We start from the raw sequence: 17,468 nt of genomic DNA on the forward strand, positions 1-17,468 counted from the left end.
ACAGAGGGTGCTATGAAGGGAAGTCTTCCTGAGGCACAATGAAATACATCGCAGTGAACCACTGGCCAGGTGGTCCAGGTGAAGGGCATTCACTGGAGAGACAAGCTTATGAGTGCACTCCTGAGCACATGGCTCCTTCCCCTTTTAAGGACCTGCTCTTCATGGCCTGCGACTAGAGATGACTTGGCTGCATCTGGTTGGTCACACTCCACCTTGGGCAGTGTCCACGCATTGGGTGTGTGAGTGCTGCCTAATTAGAGTCCCAGATACCTTGCCTACCTGGGAGGTCTTCTGATCTTCCAGCTGTTCAACCAGCCCATTTATCCCACAAGCATTCCAGGAGGGAGGGAAAGGGGGAAAGCCACTTCACAGGTATTCAGAGAGGGAGAGGAGACAAAAGCGGGGGGGAAGTATAACAGACATTTTGAGCATACAGATTATACATAGCATAGTTATACAGAGAATACAGACCACTGCTGCTTCTACAACAGCAGGGACAGACCAATGGCAGCAGTAGGAACTGGGAAAAGTAAGCCATCATGTTTCTGCCCGGTTTTAAACCAGGGACCTTTTGCGTGTTAGGCAAACATGATAACCACTACGCTACAGAAACTCTGTCATAGTGTTCTGCCCCTCCCTACATAAGAACATAAGAATGGCCATACTGGGTCAGACCAAAGGTCCATCCAGCCAGTATCCTATCTGCCAACAGTGGCCAATGCCAGGTGCCCCAGAGGGAGTGAACTTAACAGGTAATGATCAAGTGATCTCTCTCCTGCCATCCATCTTCACCCTCTGACAAAGAGAGGCTAGGGATACCATTCCTTACCCATCCTGGCTAATAGCCATTAATAGACATAACTTCCATTAATTTAACTGCAAAAAGAACGAGGAGTACTTGTGGCACCTTAGAGACTAACAAATTTATTTGAGCATAAGCTTTCCTGGGCTAAAACCCATTCCATTGGATGCATGCAGTGGAAAATACAGTAGGAAGATCTATATATATATATAGAGAGAGAGAGAGAACATGAAAAAATGGGTGTAGCCATACACACTATAACAGGGGTTCTCAAACTATAATGAGAGTGATTAGTTAAGGTGAGCTATTATCAGCAGGAGAAAAAAACCTTTTGTAGTGATAATCTGCATGGCCCATTTCCAACAGTTGACAAGAAGGTATGAGTAAGAGTAGGGGGGAAAATAAACATGGGGAAATACTTTTACTTTGTGCAATGACCTATCCACTCCCAGACTTTATTCAGGCCTAATTTAATGGTGTCCAGTTTGCAAATTAAGTCCAATTCAGCAGTCTCTCGTTGGAGTCTGTTTCTGAAGTTTTTTGTTGTTGTAATATTGCAACTTTTAGGTCTGTAATCGAGTGACCAGGGAGATTGCAGTGTTCTCCGTATGGTTTTTGAATGTTATAATTCTTGACGTCTGATTTGTGTCCATTTATTCTTTTATGTAGAGACGGTCCGGTTTGGCCAATGTACATGGCAGAGGGGCATTGCTGGCATATGATGGCATATATCACATTGGCAGATGTGCAGGTGAATGAGCCTCTGATAGTGTGGCTGATGTGATTAGGTCCTATGATGGTATCCCCTGAATAGATATGTGGACAGAGTTGGCAACGGGCTTTGTTGCAAGGTTAGGTTCCTGGGTTAGTGTTTTTGTTGTGTGGTGTGTGGTTGCTGGCAAGTATTTGCTTCAGATTGGGGGACTGTCTGAAAGCAAGGACTGGCCTGTCTCCCAAGATCTGTGAGAGGGAGGGATCGTCCTTCAGGATAGGTTGTATGTCATTGATGATGCGCTGGAGAAGTTTTAGTTGGGGGCTGAAGGTGATGGTTAGTGGCATTCTGTTACTTTCTTTTTTGGGCCTGTCCTGTAGTAGGTGACTTCTGGGTACTCTTCTGGCTCTGTCAATCTGTTTCTTCACTACAGCAGGTGGGTACTGTAGTTGTAAGAACGCTTGATAGAAATGTTGTAGGTGTCTGTCTCTGTCTGAGGGGTTGGAGCAAATGCGCTTGTATCTTAGAACTTGGTTGTAGACAATGGATCATCTGGTGTGGTCTGGATGAAATCTGGCAGCATGTAGGTAAGTATAGCGGTCAGTAGGTTTCCAGTATACGGTGGTGTTTATGTGACCATCGCTTATTAGCATTGTAGTGTCCAAGAAGTGGATCTCTTGTGTAGACTGGTCCAGGCTGAGGTTGATAGTGGGATGGAAATTGTTAAAATCATGATGGAATTCCTCAAGGGCTTCTTTTCCATGCGTCAAGATGATGAAGATGTCATCAGTGTGGCGCAAGTAGAGATGGGGCATTAGGCGACAAAGCTGAGGAAGCGTTGTTCTAAGTCAGCCATAAAAATGTTGACATACTCTGGGGCCATGCGAGTACCCATAGCAGTGCTGCTGACTTGAAAGTATACATTGTCCCCTAATGTGAAATACTTATGGGTGAGGACAAAGTCATAAAGTTCAGCCACCAGGTTTGCTGTGACATTATCGGGGATACTGTTTTTCATGGCTTGTAGTCTATCTTTGTGTGGAATATTGGTGTAGAGGCTTCTACATCCATAGTAGCCAGGATGGTGTTTTCTGGAAGATCACCAATGGATTGTAGTTTCCTCAGGAAGTCAGTGGTGTCTCGAAGATAGCTAGAAGTCCTGGTAGTGTAGGGTCTGAGGAGGGAGTCAACATAGCCAGACAATTCTGCTGTCAGGGTGCCAATGCCTGAGATGATGGGCATCCAGGATTTCCAGGTTTATGGATCTTGGGTAGCAGATAGAATACCCCTGGTCAAGGTTCTAGGGGTGTGTCTGGGCAGATTTCTTCTTGTGCTTTTTCAGGGAGTTCCTTGAGCAGATGTTGCAGTTTCTTTTCCTAACCCTCAGTGTGATCACAGGGTAATGGCTTGTAGAATATAGTGTTAGAGACCTGCCTAGCAGCATCTTGTTCATATTCCGACCTATTCATGATGACGACAGCACCTCCTTTGTCAGGCTTTTTGATTATGATGTCAGAATTGTTTCTCAAATAAATTTGTTAGTTTCTAAAGTGCCACATGTACTCCTCATTCTTTTGGCTGATACAGACTAACACGGCTACCACTCCAAAACCTATTAATTTATCTAGTTCTCTTTTAAACCCTGTTTTAGTCGAAGGCTTCACAACCTCCTCAGGCAAGGAGTTGGACATGTTGACTGTGTGCAGTGTGAAAAAGAACCTCCTTTTATTTGTTTTAAACCTGTTGCCCATTAATTTCATTTGGTGGCCCCTAGTTCTTATATTATGGGAACAAGTAAATAACATTTCCTTATTCACTTTCTCCACACCACTCAATATTTTATATATCTTTATCATATCACTCCTTAGTCTTCTCTTTTCCAAGTTGAAAAGTCCTAGTCTCTTTAATCTCTCCTCATATGGGACCTGTTCCAAACACCTAATCATTTTAGTTGCTCTTCTCTGAACCTTTTCTAATGCCAGCATATCTTTTTTGAAATGAGGAGACCACACCTGTATGCAGTATTCAACATGTGGGTGTATCATGGATTTATATAAGGGCAATAATATATTCTCCATCTTATTCTCTATCCTTTTTTTAATGATTCCTAACATCCTGATCGCTTTTTTAACTGCCGCTGCACATTGCGTGTTCATCTTCACAGAACTATCCATGATGACTCCAAGATCTCTTTCCTGATTTGTTGTAGCTAAATTAGCCCCCATCATATTGTATGTATAGTTGGGGTTATCTTTTCCAATGTGCATTACTTGACAGTTATCCACATTAAATTTCATTTGCCATTTTGTTGCCCAATCACTTAGTTTTGTGAGATCTCAGTCTGCATTGGTCTTAACTACGTTGAGCAGTTTAGTATCCTCTGCAAACTTTGCCACCTCACTGTTTACCCCTTTCTCCAGATCATTTATGAATAAGTTGAATAGGATTGGTCCTAGGACTGACCATTGGGGAACACCACTAGTTACCGCTCTCCATTCTGAACACACTGATGGGCGAACTTGGAGAAAATGGTGGCAGCCCTTCGATAGGTCAGCTGGTAGAGCAAATGACTGGAGCCAGCACTCAGGAAGTTATCCTTATGTCGCCCTTGTGACACCAGCTTGAAGGAGAGCTTCTTTTTCTACTCATTGCTGAGAAAGTCCAAGAGAAGAAAGAAAGGTCAGGTGGGTCAACTCAGTGCAGAAGTCCATGCTGTCTTTTCTTGCTTGGGAGCCTGAAATGAGGGACTCATGGCAGGTAAAATCACTGTTGTGATTCTAGAAAACATCCCACCGCTGCACACAAAGGGACCAAAGAATATACCAAATTCTGGGATTGAACCTCTAGATCTTCAGTCTAACACTCTCCCAACTGAGGTACTTCAGCACCTGGAAAGCACATTTTTAGCCTGCTGCCTCTCTGTCTGGGATGTTTTTGTCAGCTATGGCACACAGAAAGGGCATCATTGTGAGCACCAATGAAGGCAAGATAATTATTTGCCTGCCTTGCTCAGCTTGACTTGCTTGCTCATCCCATTCCTGCCTTAGATCCTGGGTTACATGGTGGCTGAAGGTAGTCCATTGTCTGAAGCAGTGCCAGAGCCTGACACAATGCCCCAGGGCAGACTTTGCTCTGCACATGCCAGACATGCACATTTGCAAATACTTTAAACCTCCTGTCAGTAAGTTCTGGGGACAGTTGCTACCTTCAGAGGAAGTTCCCTAAAATTTGTCTGTCTCACCCAGTGGTACATTGACCTCTGTTCAGACTGAGCCAAAGCGGGGGCCTCACTGCTGTGGCCACCACTGCGGTTAGGGCGGCCAATGATGAGGATGAAGCCATGCTGTAATCACCTTCCACCTAGCCATCCACTGAAAATCCTGTAGGATGTAAGGTGGGAGTAGAAGAACATTAGAGGGGGTGGGCTTCCTAATCTTCTCCCCCTTCCGTCATCATCAGCCATCCCATACCCGGTGCTGCACCCAGTGGGATAAAAAAAATATGGCCATATCCGAAGAGTCATTTGTGTTCTTTGTGATTGCCCTGCCATTCCCCTCCAGCTCAGCCACCCACTGAAAACTGAAAAATAAAAAAGTAGAGTTGTAAAAGACTTCAAATCCCACCAGGCCCAACCCCCCTTCTAATATGGCAGAAAAGTCACACTTCCCCTGGCTAGGTAGGGACATCCTATTGCCCCACAAGTGGAAGGCCATCATGTTCAGTCTCAGCAACACTCGTGGAGCAGGGGAATATAAATGGATGAGGAAATTCCCCGCATCCAAAAGATAGGTCTTGAGCATTACAACCTTGTAGGTAATGACAAGGTCCACTCGCATCTTCAGGAACTTTGGTCTGTTTCAAAAGCTGGAGGAAGGGACTTACTTCCCAGACCCGAAAATAACCATTGGGGATGTTGAAATGCCTATCGTTATCCTTGGGGACCCAGCCTACCCCTTAATGCCATGGCTCATGAAGCCGTACACAGGCAGCCTGGACAGGATTCAGGACCTGTTCAACTATAGGCTGAGGAAGTGCCGAATGATGGTAGAATGTGCATTTGGACGTTTAAAAGTGCGTTAGCGCAGTTTACTGACTCGGATAGACCTCAGTGAAGCCAATATTCCAATTGTTATTGCTCCTTGCTGTGCGCTCCACAATATCTGTGAGAGTAAGGGGGAGACATTTATGGTGGGGTGGGAGGTTGAGGCAAATCGCCTGGCCACTGATTACGCGCAGCCAGAGACCAGGGCAGTTAGAGGAGTACAGCAGGGCACGGTGCACATCATAGAAGCTTTGAAAACCAGTTTCATGACTGGTCAGGCTAAAGTCTGAAACTTCTGTTTGTTTCTCCTTGATGAAACTGCGCCCCCCTCCGGTTCACTCTACTTCCGAGTAAGCTAGCCACCCTCCCCTCTCCCTTGGATCACTGCTTGCAGAGGCAATAAAGTCATTGTTACTTCACATTCATGCATTGTTTATTAATTCATCACACAAATAGGGGGATAACTTCCAAGGTAGCCCGGGAGGGGTGGGGGATGATGGAAGCACAGGGTTAAATGGGTGAGGAGAGAAGGACAAGGCCACACTGCACTTTAAAACTTTGAAACTTATTGAAGGCCATCCTTCTGTTGCTTGGGCAATCCTCTGGGGTGGAATGGCTGGGTGGCAGGAGGCCCCCGCACCGCGATCTTGGGTGTCTGGGTGAGGAGGCTATGGAACTTGGGGAGGAGGGCTGTTGGTTACACAGGGACTGTAGCGGCGGTCTGTGCTCCTGCTGCCTTTCCTGCAGCTCAACCATATGCTGGAGCATATCAACTCTTGCCTTCTGTCAGCAAGCTGACGCCACTTATCCTCTTCAGCCCGCCACTCACTCTCTTCAGCCTGCCATTCAGCCCACCACCTCTCCTCGCGTTCATATTGTGCTTTCCTGCACTCTGACATTGTCTGCCTCCACAGATTCTGCTGTACTCTGTCAGTGTAGAAGGACAGCAGGAGCTCCGAGAACATATCATCCCGAGTCCACCATTTTCTCCTTCTAATCGTCACTAGCCTCTGCGAAGGAGAAACATTTGCAGCTGGTGGAGGAGAAGGGAGAGGTGGTTAAAAAAGAAACATTTTAGAGAACAGTGGGTACACTTTTTCACGTTAAATTTTGCTATTCACATTACACAGCACATGTGCTTTCGTTACAAGGTCGCATTTTTCCTCTTATATTGAAGGCCTTCCGGTTTGGTGTGAGAGATCGTTCACGCAGTGCTAGGCAACAGAATTCGGCTTGCAGGCAGCCATGGTAAGCCACAGTCTTTTGGCTTTCTTAACCTTCATAACATGTGGGAATGGTTTCAGACAGCAGCACCCTCATTTCCCATACTAAGTACCCTTTGGGTGGGCCATTAAAATGGGTTTGCAATGTAAAAGGAGGGGCTGCGGTTTCTGGGTTAACATGCAGCACAAACCCAAGTAACTCTCCTCCCCCCCATACCCAATTCTCTGGGATGATCATTTCACCCCTCCCCCAGACCGCGTGGCTAACAGCGGGGAATATTTCTGTTCAGCCAAGAAGGAATGGGCACCTCAGAATGTCCCCTTAATAAAATCACCCCATTTCAACCAGGTGACCGTGAATGATATCACTTTCCTGAGGATAACAAAGAGAGATAAGGAATGGATATTGTCTGCATGCCAGCAAACACCGGGACCATACGCTGCCATGCTTTGTTATGCAATGATTCCAGACTACGTGCTACTGGCCTGGCGTGGTAAAGTGTCCTACCATGGCGGACAGGATAAGGCAGCCCTCCCCAGAAACCTTTTGCAAAGGCTTTGGGAGTACATAAAGGAGATCTTTCTGGAGATGTCCCCGGAGGATTTCTGCTCCATCCCCATACACATTAACAGACTTTTCCAGTAGCTGTACTGGCTGTGATTGCCAGGACAAATTTATCATTAATCATTTAACATGCTTCCTTTCAAATCATGTGCAATATTTACAAAGATACACTCACTAGAGTTCCCTTGTGTGCCCTCAGGGTCTGGGAGCAAGCCTTGGGTTAGTTCGGGGGTTACTGATTCCAGATCCAGAGTGATAAACATATCCTGGCTGTTGGGGAAACCGGTTTCTCCGCTTCCTTGCTGTGAGCTATCTTCATTCTCTTCATCATCATCTTCCTCGTACCCCAAACCCGCTTCCCTGTTGCATGATTGTCCATTGATGGAGTCAAAGCACAGGGTTGGGGTAGTGGTGGCTGCACCCCCTAGCATGGCATGCTGCGCCGCGTAGAAGCGGTATGTCTGCGGCTCTGCCCCAGACCTTCCGTTTGCCTCTCTGGCTTTGTGGTAGGCTTGCCTTAGCTCCTTAATTTTCACGCGGCACTGCTGTGCGTCCCTGTTATGGCCTCTGTCCTTCATGGCCTTTGAGTCTTTTTCTAATATTTTGCCATTTCGTTTACTGCTACGGAGTTCAGCTAGCACTGATTCGTCTCCCCATATGGCAAGCAGATCCTGTACCTCCCGTTCGGTCCATGCTGGAGCTCTTTTGCGATCCTGGGACTCCATCATGGTTACCTGTGCTGATGAGTTCTGTGTGGTCACCTGTGCTCTCCCCACTGGGCAAACAGGAAATGAAATTCAAAAGTTCGCGGGGCTTTTCCTGTCTAGCTGGTCAGTGCATCTGAGTTGAGAGCGCTGTCCAGAGCGGTCACAATGAAGCACTGTGGGATAGCTCCCAGAGGCCAAAACCATCGAATTCCGTCCACACTATCCCAAATCCAACCCGGAAAGGCCGATTTCAGCGCTAATCCCCTCGTCAGAGGTGGAGTAAAGAAACTGGTTTAAAGGGCCCTTTAAGTCGAAAAAAAGGGCTTCGTCATGTGATCGTGTCCAGGCTTAATTTGATTTAACACTGCTAAATTCGACCTAAACTCGTAGTGTAGACCAGGCCTGAGTGATCATTTCCAATTGTTTAACCAGACCAGCTTCCACAGCACACTCACTGCTGTGCCATTGTGTAAATGTGTCCATGGCTAAACTGCAAGAATTCCTGCTATTTCTGTTCTGGCTGGAGCATGTTGAGAGTATGTTTGTGGTTAATGATGTTGCTGTAGATTGTCGTCCATTTCCTGCTTTGATTAATCCTGCCTTAATTCAGACAGTCCCTTTCCCGTCATATTCCCAGAACATCATTGATTACAATAACTGGGGGCAGGTTTTCTCTGGGGCACTAATCTTTGCCAGGGTGGGTTTCATGGGAGGGGTAGAGAGGTGTGAACGGTGGGCAGGGCAGGTGTCAGGGGAGGTGTCAGAGAGGTGAGAGGGGTGGGCAGGGCAGGTCTCAGGGGAGGGGCAGATAGGTGTGGGTGGTGGGCAGACCTTCGGGTGGAGGGTGGAGCGGCACGAACAGGACGCAAAGAGGTGTCAGGGGAGGAGAGGAGTGGCCAAAAGGTGGACTAGCTTCTAGCACTCATGCCCAGCCTCTCCAAATGCAAGAGTCATGGGCCACCTATTCTCTGGACCTTCACTAACCAAGCGCCTCCCCAAGCTATGTTGATGGGAGAAGCTCTTCTGTTGACACAGTGCTATCTACACCGGGGTTAGGTTGATATAACTGCATTGCTCGGGGGGGGGGCGTGTAAATTTTGTACACTGGTTGGGAAATTACGCAGTTTGCTCTGTGTATGCAACTGAAATATGTTATGAGGTTGGGAAATGCCCACAACCAGCCTTTCAGGTGCGACTATGGAGAAGCCAGACTCGCTGCTGGCCCATTAAAGGTATCCACACTCCCAAGGACTATCCCAGGAACCGTGTACAATGCAGACTTCTCCAAGATAACACAGAGTCAATGGACACTGCTTGACTCACATCATAGCAAAGATTCACATTTACAGATTCAGACTAACACGGCTACCCCTCTGATACTTGACACCATGCAAGGCACTGCATTTAGCCATATGGAATGGAAATCTATCAACCTCATAAAGAAACTTGCACAAATACAGACAGATATCATCTTCCTTTCCAAATGCAAACTGATGGACATCATACCAAATGGACTGAAGGTGAAAAATCCATTGCTATCTACATACTGCACAGACCACAGTGAGAGATTATGCCATACACTATCATAGAAACTGAGGAACCACCTGATCAGCATCCTATACAGCAAAGAGAAAAACATCAAGAAAGAGCTCTCCAACCTGGAGACTTTCATAAATAACCAACCCTCGACACAAATGGACTTTACTAAAATAAGACAGGAGATCTACATTACACACTTCACCTCTCTACAAAAGAAAAAGGACCGTAAGCTGTCTAAAATCCTACCTGCCACATGGAGCAACAACAGGGGTACCCCTAACTCACCCAACAATATTGTCAATTTATCCAGCTACACACTCAACCCAGCAGAAGAGTCTGTCCTATCTCGGGGACTCTCTTTTTGCCCCAGCACTCCCACGAACATGATACAGTTATGCGGTGATCTGGAAGCCTACTTTCGCCGCCTCGACTCAAAGAATACTTTCAAGATAACACTGAACAGTGCACTGATACACAGATACCCTCCCACCAACAACACAGGAAGAAGAACTCCACATGGACTCCTCCTCAGGGTCGAAATGACAGTCTGGTCCTATACATAGAATGCTTCTGCCGATGTGCACAGGCAGAAATTGTGGAAAAACAACATCTCTTGCCTCATAACCTAAGTCGTGCAGAACGCAATGCCATCCACAGCCTCAGAAACCACCCTGACATTATCATCAAAGAGGCTGATAAAGGAGGTGCTGTTGTCATCATGAACAGGTCTGACTACCAGAAGGAGGCTGCCAGACAACTCTCCAATACCAAATTCTACAGGCCACTTTCCTCAGATCCCACTGAGGAATACACTAAGAAACTGCACCATCTACTCAGGACACTCCCTACACTAACACAGGAACAATTCAACATATCCTTAGAGCCCCGACCGGGGTTATTCTATCTACTACCCAAGATCCACAAACCTGGAAATCCTGGACGCCCCATCATCTCGGGCATTGGCACTCTCACCGAAGGACTGTCTGGATATGGGGACTCCCTACTCAGACCCTACGCCACCAGCACTCCCAGCTATCTCCGTGACACCACAGATTTCCTGAGAAAATTACAATGCATTGGTGACCTCCCAGAAAACATCATCCTAGCCACCATGGATGTAGAGGCTCTCTACACAAACATCCCACACACAGATGGAATACAAGCTGTCAGGAACAGTATCCCTGATGATGACACAGCACAACTTATTGCTGAGCTATGTGACTTGATCCTCATGCACAGTTATTTCAAATTTGGTGACAATATATACCTCCAGACCAGTGGCACCGTTATGGCCACCCGCATGGCCCCACAATATGACAACATTTTTATGGCTGACCTGGAACAATGCTTGCTCAGCTCTCATCCACTCATGCCCCTTCTCTACCTACACTACATTGATGACATCTTCATCATCTGGACCCATGGGAAGGAGACCCTGGAAGAATTCCACCATGATTTCAACAGCTTCCACCCCACCATCAACCTCAGCCTGGACCAATCTACATGGGAGGTCCATTTCCTAGACACCACCGTACAAATAAGCAAAGGCCACATTAACACCACCCTATACCGAAAACCCACCGACCACTATGCCTACCTTCATGCCTCCAGCTTCCAACCCGGTCACACCACACAATCCATTGTCTACAGCCAAGCACTGAGGTACAATCGCATCTGTTTCAACCCCTCAGACAGAGACCAACACCTACAAGATCTTCACCAAGCATTCTCAAAACTATGATACTCACACAAGGAAATAAAGAAACAAATCAACAGAGCCAGACGTGTACCCAGAAGCCTCCTGCTACAAGACAGGCCCAAAAAAGAAACCAGCAGAACTCCACTGGCCATCACCTACAGTCCTCAGCTTAAACCTCTCCAACGCGTCATCAGTGATCTACAACCCATCCTGGACAATGATCCCTCACTTTCACAAACCTTGGGAGGCAGGCCAGTCCTCGCCCACAGACAACCCGCCAACCTTAAGGATATTCTTACCAGCAACCACGCACCACACCGTAACAACTCTAACTCAGGAATCAACCCATGCAACAAACCTCAATTCCAACTCTGCCCACATATCTACACCAGCAACACCATCACAGGACCTAACCAGATCAGCTACAACATCACCGGCTCATTCACCTGCACGTCCACCAATGTTATATATGCCATCATATGCCAGCAATGCCCCCCTGCTATGTACATTGGCCAAACTGGACAGTCACTACGCAAGAGGAGAAATGGACACAAGTCAGATATCAGGAATGGCAATATACAAAAACCTGTAGGAGAACACTTCAACCTCCCTGGCCACACAGTAGCAGATGTAAAGGTAGCCATCTTACAGCAAAAAAACTTCAGGACTAGACTCCAAAGAGAAACTGCTGAGCTCCAGTTCATTTGCAAATTTGACACCATCAGATCAGGATTAAACAAAGACTGTGAATGGCTTTCCAACTACAGAAGCAGTTTCTCCTCCCTTGGTGTTCACACCTCAACTGCTAGCAGAGCACCTCACCCTCCATGATTGAACTAACCTCGTTATCTCAAAATTAAATAGAAGGGTTAAATCAAAAAGCAGATACTTGTTTTATTCAACTTGGAATACAAAGTGTTTGGATAAATCAGGAAAATGGGTTATACTAAAGTCTAATACATTTGCTTAAGTAAGAAAAAGAAACTTCATTGGCCAGATTTTTTTTAATTGTAAAATTGTTGTTAAAATTTGCATACCAACAGTCTTTGGAAGCAAGGATATGGAAGGTTAACCCACTCCCCATATTGCACATGGGATCCTTCTGGCTACCTCAGATTTCTAGCCAGAGGGCTGGGGAGGGAAGAAAGCTATTGGACACCAGAGGTTGTACCAAGTGGACTCCTTAAAAGTGGGTGTGCTTGTCCTGGTTTGTTGCTCCAAAGCTCTGTATAGAAGTTATTTTACTGGAAGGGTGTATATGGCATACATTGAATAATAAGACTAATGTACTGTATAATGGCAATGTGTATGTGTTCATTGTTGGGAAAAGGTGTATGAGTGAAGAGTGGAAGTTTCCTTTGTAGATTAAAAGAAGCCAAAAAGGGGAGAAGGAAAAAGAACAGAATGAGTTAATTGAAAAAAATAGCTAGGAAGCTCAGTCTAAAGATAAGATGCTGGCCTCATTCAAGGACACTGCTACAGCTAAGACTTGGCTGACAACCAAGAAAAGGGGGGGCCTGAATGTGCCCAAGCAACTATGAGATCTGAAAAACACTGCCAGGCATTAATAAAATGTGTTAGGTTTATTTTCTCACAGATAAAAGAAGTGCTACCCAAAGACCCTAGTAGCCCTGCCATTCATTGAAACAAGAAGACTGAGTCTACTTAAAGTCCATCAACAAAAGACTGCTTTGGCTCCACACTGGAAAGGCCCTGTTCAAGTCCTGTTAACCACCAACACCACTGTGACGTGCCAAGGACTACCTGCCTGGACCCATGTTTCTCACTGGAAAAAGACCCCTCCACCTAGGGAGGACTCTCTGACTGATAAGCCTATTTCTCCTTCTAGCTCTGCTGTGCCTTCCGGACAGCAGGAAAATGGAAAACAAGACAAGTTGAAGTGCTAGTAACCTCTCCCTTGTCCACTGACAGACCTACTGTGCCTTTGGATTTTTCTGGAAGAAGCAAAACCATTACAGGGTGATGTGCTGGTAACCTCTCCTCTGAATGATGCTGAACCACATTGTTTCAGGAAAAGAGAAGAAGGAACACTTGCTTCATTGAAACCACAAAGTCCAGGGATTCCTGACTACAAAAGACATTAAGAACTGACCCTAGTGAAGAAACAAAGAATTATACGCTGGCAGGAAGAAACGTGTGGGACCCATGCTTGGGAACGTGGTATTGATTGGATTTTGGGGTTTATTCTACAGGCTGCGCCCTGTTTTTTTGGATAAATCTTTCAGCATTTATAGCCCTCCCTAATTGGATTTTAAATTATGAGTACCAAAGGCACCTTGTTGCCATTGCCCCTGCCATCTCCTCCATTACATTATTACCCCTGTAACACATCCGAATATAGACAATGCCATATATTTGATAAAACCAATGGCCAAGGCCTTCACACGTCAGTGATTTATTTTAATATTGTTTGAAAATTTTTTTTGAAGGTTCAGGATATCCCATATAAATGAAAAATTGAATGGAAAAGAATGGATCAGTGGAGATGAAAGTATATGATATCACTACTAGTGAACCCCAAGAATCTGTAATTGCAATTGATGGGTTCTATAGTGAAGTAGATATGATGGCTGTTCCTGGAATTTGCACTGTGTTAAATGAGAGAGGCCCTTATTGTTATTTGGTCACCCAATTAGTGAACAATTAAATGAATACCCACGGAGCTTGTTTTGCCACTGGAAATTTTACCTGCATAGAAATTATTCCAGTGACTAATAATGTTACTTCCGCCCTTAGTTCTATGACCTAGAAGTTGCTGACAGAGATGGTATTGAATATCACTGAGGCTGGGAAGGCATTGAAGTGGGATCTAGCATGTTCAGAAATTCAGGATTTCCTGAATGACCAGCTAATGGCCATTCAGAATGATCTAGAGCATCAGGCTTGGCCCACTGCCCTTACAGACACATCAGGAATACCAACTGATCTGTGGCCATGGAGACATACTTGGAGACTTTCTGGGTGGAAGTGCAGATGTTCTCAGTGCTCCTCCCAAGCATATGGACCGGTTTGGGGGGGTTGTGGGCTCCCACATACCGAATCCTGCCGAGTCCATGGGGAGGATGCACGTGGGATTGGGTAATTCACCGAGATATCTGGGAAACTAGACCTCCTGGTATGCCCAATCGATTTTTAGTTCAGTGCTCCTGGGATTACATCTGACATTTGGATGGGGTTAGGGAGTCAATGGACATTTTGGCCGTTAGAATCCCCACAGCTTCAGTGTATCCGTAAACTGAAGCCAGGAGCAGTTGTTACTCTTCATGACTACATTTGCTGGGAGGGTAGAGGACAAGGAACTACCCTGACATGATCAAGCTAATGATAGCTGTGTGTATGTTAAAGCCACCACATTGCAAGACATACATTTTAATCTCATTACCACTTCAGGCAATCATATTAATTACTGGCCTGCAGATAGAATTTTGCAAGTAGCCCTTACGTTCCAGATATCCTTTAATTGGACTAGTTTAGTACCTGATCGATTTCAAAGTTTGCTTTCACTTTTACCAAAGGTTCAGAAAATCTCTGAAATACAAGGGCAAATTCACATGCTTTAATATATATATTAAGTTGAAAAGTATGCCTTTCATATAGCTTATAGAGTGTCCACTTTATGTACTAAGTATGATGTATTGTGTTTTATGACTAAGACTGTACAACAACCCCATCATATTATTGCTATGGGAATATTATTGTTTGTGTTGGTGTTAATTAGTGTAGGAGTATGTTATTGTTGTTGTAAAGGACGTAATAATAGTAATACCTTTCATGTCCATGCTCATCATGCATTGTCATTACATCCAATCAAAACCCTTAAGGTTGAAGCATCTGAAGTAGAATCTGAATTCAAAGACTTAATGCAAATAGAGGTTTGAAAACGTTTGTTGTACTAATAGTACAAAAGGGGGGGTTGTGGAAGCAGAGAAAGAACTGACAGGAAGGGGATGCAATATATGACAGTTCGTTAGCAAGAGTCAGGCTAACTGTAACCCTAATAACATGAGATTTGTAGAAACGAGGAATGTGTGAGGCGAGTAGGAAAGAACTGTGTGAGACGTTGTTGCAACCTTGTGTAGATAACGTGTAGATAATATGGAATGTAGACTAAAAGTCTACATTAGTGAGCAAAACAAATATCAGAATGACCTATGTATAAGCAAAATGCAGCTGTTGCTTATTATTGTCTGTAACAAAAGGTATAAATGCTTGCTGTAATTGTTTACCTGTTGAGAGACCTGTTTAGCTCTCTCCCTCTATGCAATTGCTTGAGAAAATAAAGTATCTGACTTGCTGTACCCAAACAAAAAGTGAGAACTCTGTTATTCTCCGACAGCCTGCTCCCCCCACCGCCAGCTCACCTACCTGCCCACCTTCTGCCACTGCCCCGATCCCCATCGCTGGCTCATCCTCACTCCCCAGCCTGCCTCTGGCCTCTTCACCACCCTGCCCAGCTGCCGGCTGGCCAGCCAGCCAGCCAGCCATTAGCTTGTCCCACCCCATCGCTTGCCTACTTACCCCCCCCCCCGGGCCGCACAGTGAGCCCATGTGGGCCACATGTGACCCGCGATCCATATGTCGTGCAGGCCTGAGCTAGATCATATCACTACAACTGTCCCTGCTCTAGGTGGGCAACTATTCTCCACACTTCTAGTGATGTCTCTTCTGACAAGAGAGGGGGCGTGTGTGTTAGGACTATTAAGCATTACTGCTGGCTACGTAGGGAGAAGAGAAGACCCCCGAATGAAGAAAACAAATTCTGCAGACTATAGAATCTATGATGTGACTGGGCTGTGAGTGGCAATCTACAAATGCCTGTCTCGTTGCTCTGCCGGGGTTTTGGACAGAAGACAGAGCAGATGATAGGCAAATAGCCTGGAGGCCCTGCAGTGCACCTGTTAGTATACTAGAGTTTAGCATCCCATTAATCAGTCACAAAGTGGGGATGTGTGTAAAATACTCATTTAAACGAATTTCAGCCAGGCCTGGCAGAGCATTAAAAGACCTAATGCTGAACGCATCTGGTGTGTATAAGCAAGCTCTGTAGCCAGTCCCTGTCTAGTACAGAGGAACATCATTATCTTCAACTCAATGGCATTTCTCTTATTGTCCGTGGTTGGGTCAATCAGATGTGCTGATGCATTTGTTTTTGAATATGATAGTCTATAATTTTCATTCACAAACACAGTGCACAAAACAGAGATCAAATCTCATGGAGCATAAATGAAGGTACCTCACATTCAGCAGACTGTGGCATATTAGAGATGAGATTTGCACTTCCGAAGACAGACAATGTCAGCTGGGAGGGGAGTGTAACATTGACCAACCAGCTTTACACTCCCATACATTCTGGAACTTTGTCACTAGTGCCTGTGTAATTTAAACCATCCCACCCCCGACTCCCTACCAGCCTCCACCTATGCCTGACAAGCTCAGCTTGTGTTAGGATTCTATCAAACAGAGCAGTGAGTTCCAGCAAGCATTTTTGACTTCTTGCAAGGATTTTCTTGAAAAGTGTGTGTTTTTGTGTGTGTGTGTGTGTGTGTGAGAGAGAGAGAGAGAAAGAGGATGTTTGTGAGTAGCATGTTTGGTCACTAATATTACAACACTAAAAACAAAAGTAACAGGAAGTTTCATAGCAGCATTTCCACCTGTGTGGAGACACCCCAATGAATATCTGTTCCATCGCATTAAGCACTCAGCCAAAATTACCTAACGTCCAACTTCTTCACAAACCTTCAGTTGAGCTCTCTATAGGAGGGAGCTTCTAGGAATTGGTATTCCTGGCTGCAGGTTGGGTCTGGCTTCCCCCAGCCTTCGGATCCATGTAATACATGATCCCAAGGGGAGCCATCTCCTAGAGCTTCCCCATGTCCCGTGGAACTCAGGACAGTGAGAAACATGTAAGTTATCTGTAAGGTGAAAATTTATGTAAACCATGAAAACATTTCTCCTTTAGTTGCAGTAGAGGGAAGCCTAATAATTCCTATGAGGCCAAATTCTGATATTTCTGTGGATGTCTGCTTATACAGGGAAATTGACAGTTTATATTGATATCAGCAATTTCTGGGTATCATTTATATAAAGATGTGCTCTTTAATAGTCTATCAAATTTATCATTCAGCAATGTAGTATCTGCTCACTTTTATCAATGTGTA

General features: G+C 45.4%; 1 protein-coding gene, 1 long non-coding RNA gene and 1 other non-coding gene across 3 annotated transcripts in view; 1 reads left to right on the plus strand and 2 right to left on the minus strand.

The window, feature by feature from the left end:
• Positions 1 to 540: 540 nt before the first annotated feature.
• On the minus strand, positions 541 to 613 carry TRNAV-AAC (transfer RNA valine (anticodon AAC)). Its single transcript has one exon. It is a non-coding gene; the product is annotated as a tRNA-Val (tRNA).
• Positions 614 to 6,505: 5,892 nt separating this feature from the next.
• Positions 6,506 to 17,468, minus strand: part of LOC128823028 (zinc finger protein OZF-like) — a 49,286-nt gene continuing 38,323 nt past the window's right edge. The window contains exon 7 of the mRNA XM_054005050.1: positions 6,506 to 6,589. The gene's annotated coding sequence lies outside the window, so the exon portion shown is untranslated. The remainder of the gene's footprint in view (positions 6,590 to 17,468) is intronic.
• Positions 6,552 to 7,504, plus strand: LOC128823137 (uncharacterized). The gene is made up of 3 exons (XR_008441690.1): positions 6,552 to 6,640; positions 6,734 to 6,804; positions 7,129 to 7,504. It is a non-coding gene; the product is annotated as an uncharacterized LOC128823137 (long non-coding RNA).

This window comes from Malaclemys terrapin, chromosome 15 (assembly GCF_027887155.1).
Source record: "Malaclemys terrapin pileata isolate rMalTer1 chromosome 15, rMalTer1.hap1, whole genome shotgun sequence".
In the NCBI taxonomy this organism is placed as follows: domain Eukaryota; kingdom Metazoa; phylum Chordata; order Testudines; family Emydidae; genus Malaclemys; species Malaclemys terrapin.